Below are 2,783 nucleotides of genomic sequence, written 5' to 3'. Positions count from 1 at the left end.
AGGACGAGAGGGGGGTATGGTGGGGAAGACGAGGGGACAGAGGAGAGGGTAATGGTGGGGAGGACGAGGGGACTGGGGAGTTGGGGATGGTGGGGACAGGGGAATGCTGGGGAGGACAAAGAGACAGGTGAATGGGAGATGGTGGGGGAGGAAGAAGGACAGGGGAGGGGAAAATGGTAAGGAGGACGATGGGACAGGGAAGTGGGAATAGTGGGGATGATGTGGGGACAGGGAAGTGGGAAGGACGAGAGGACTGTGGAATGGGGAATAGCAAAGTGAATTATAATTATATATATTAATTAATTCTTATAAATTTCCAGAAGCCTGTATCAACACCCACACTAATGCAACTGAAAGAGATGTTGAGACAAGTATTGCTGATATGTTGAAGAACGCCCCAAACAAACTCGGTGGAAACAGATACAAGGTAAAGTTTGCCAATTTGCTGTAGTCTAATTCAATTTCTTTTTAGTAATCTTCGAGAACATTTATGCTATGAATAAGATAAAATAATGTAACTGATTTTGATTTATTTACTATTTATTATTTATTTACCGTTATTAGTATAATAGATCTCGTAATAATTTTGCAAAAATAATGGCATTTACTATTTTAAAAAGCTCGGGTGCAGGGGGGGGGGTTATGTAAAAGCCTGGTTTGTGCCTCGGAGAGGCTATGGGATCCAGTAAGATCGTCCTTCCTTTCCTCCCTAGAATCTGGATGTAGCAGGTGCTCAATTGTCAAAAGTGAAAAATTGGTTTTGTCTTCCGAATGCACCATTTGTGTAAATTTGCTAATAATCTTTTAAAAATAGTAAATGCCATTATTTTTGCAAAATTATTACGAGATCTATTATACTAATAACGGTTTGATAAAATACAGTAGACTGCCTACTGGATAATAGTTCCAGTCCACCTGTAGACAGGGATCTCACATCAGCTTGTATATTATACAAGGATAAGATTTGATAAATTCAGTTATTTGACTGAACACTGGCTCTGTTTAAATCAGAGATTTAAACATACATAGTCTAACCTAGCTCCATAACTAACAGCCATTAGCCATTCATGCACAGCCATCAGCTGGGCCATAGACCGGCTATGGGGTCTGGTCTCAGTATTCACTCGTTGGGCGCAAGAGGAAACGTGTCTTCAAAACCTTGGATATTTGTAATGTAATAATAAGTACGTAAATTTGACATTTTTTTGGATTATATATATGTCTGCATGTATTATGTATTATACTTGCATGCTTGTTAATGACTTGTATTCTAGTCTTGTGGGTATCTCCTTTCTCCTACGGGCCAAATGCTTTGTTCTTACCTAGCATTTTGCTTTGTTTGGGTATGAATGTTTGTGTACCTTCATTGTATATTTTGCAAAATTTGCCATATATCTCATTACTCCTCTGCCTAGCAACAAGTCTGTCTAATTATACTCAATAACTATTTTTCAAAGTTCCCCATAGTGTCCTTTATTGAAATAGAGTTCATGAACCGTTTCAATATCCTTATTTTCTTCTAGATTATATCTTAAAGTATATTTAAATGTTATTGTGACATTGCATTGCAATTGAGCTGCGTTGTTAACCATTCTGTTCATTTCATGAGTATATTTTATTTTCTATTTTTTCATATCATTTTTTTATCTGTTTTTATTTTTCAGTGATGGGAATATCAGATCATTTGATGTTCCCATCAGAAAATTGGGAAAGTCAGATCTTTTGATGTTCCCAATTTTCAGATGGAAGCATCAGACCATCATGGAATGCATGGGATGAGGTAGTTTAGAATGGTGGGGAGGACGACAGGGGGGATGGTGGGGAAGACGAGGGAACAGAGGAGAGGGTAATGGTGGGGAGGACGAGGGGACAGGGGAATGGAGAATGCTGGGGAGGACAAAGGGGACGAGGGGACGGAGGAAGACTGGAGAACAGGGGAACACCTAAATAAAAGCCAACAATGTTATTACTCTGTGGCTTCTTGTCTCCTGACAAAAAGAATTATAATTATATATATTAATTAATTCTTATAAATTTCCAGAAGCCTGTATCAACACCCACACTAATGCAACTGAAAGAGATGTTGAGACAAGTATTGCTGATATGTTGAAGAACGCCCCAAACAAACACGGTGGAAACAGATACAAGGTAAAGTTTGCCAATTTGCTGTAGTCTAATTCAATCTCTTTTTAGTAATCTTTGTGAACATTTATGCTATGAATAAGATAAAATAATGTAATTGATTTTGACTAAATATGTAGATATATTTAATTTTCTGAGCACTAATAATGAAAGAAAACCAAAATAAGAGGTGGCTACTATCTCTAATAATGGGCTGGAATAATACAGGATATAATAATATATATATATATATAAATGTGTGTATATCACGAAAATAAACACGTGATTAAGAATGTGACAATGTCAGACCACGGAGGAAAAATGAAACAGGAAATTTCCTTAAGTACTTTCGTATATTAAATACATCTTCAGAAGGTCATTTTACAGATCGAGTGATGGGTATAAATAGGCAGGAGAGAGTGGTGAAGTAAGGTGAGGTACAATACTTGGACAACGCAGAAGGCCCATTGGCCCATCAGATGCACCCAATTGGCCCATCCGATGTAGCCCAATGGCCCATCTGATACAGCAGACATACAAGCATAATACATAGGTAATTATAACATAAAGAGGTAAATATATACAATAAATTAGTGAGACAAATGTTTTTGAATGATTCTACTTAAATCGCCCTTTAGCTGATCTATTAGAAATGGATCTAA

General features: G+C 37.4%; 1 long non-coding RNA gene across 1 annotated transcript; it reads left to right on the top strand.

Moving 5' to 3' along the window:
- Positions 1-318: 318 nt before the first annotated feature.
- LOC138362141 (uncharacterized) lies at positions 319-2,149 on the top strand. Its single transcript, XR_011227437.1, has 3 exons — positions 319-427; positions 1,076-1,184; positions 2,042-2,149. It is a non-coding gene; the product is annotated as an uncharacterized lncRNA (long non-coding RNA).
- The last annotated feature ends 634 nt before the right edge of the window (positions 2,150-2,783 follow it).

The sequence above is a fragment of the Procambarus clarkii genome, unplaced genomic scaffold, assembly GCF_040958095.1.
Source record: "Procambarus clarkii isolate CNS0578487 unplaced genomic scaffold, FALCON_Pclarkii_2.0 HiC_scaffold_1311, whole genome shotgun sequence".
Taxonomy (NCBI): Eukaryota; Metazoa; Arthropoda; class Malacostraca; order Decapoda; family Cambaridae; genus Procambarus; species Procambarus clarkii.
Note: the sequence above shows the minus strand (reverse complement) of the source record. Positions and strands in the feature narration are given on the sequence as shown.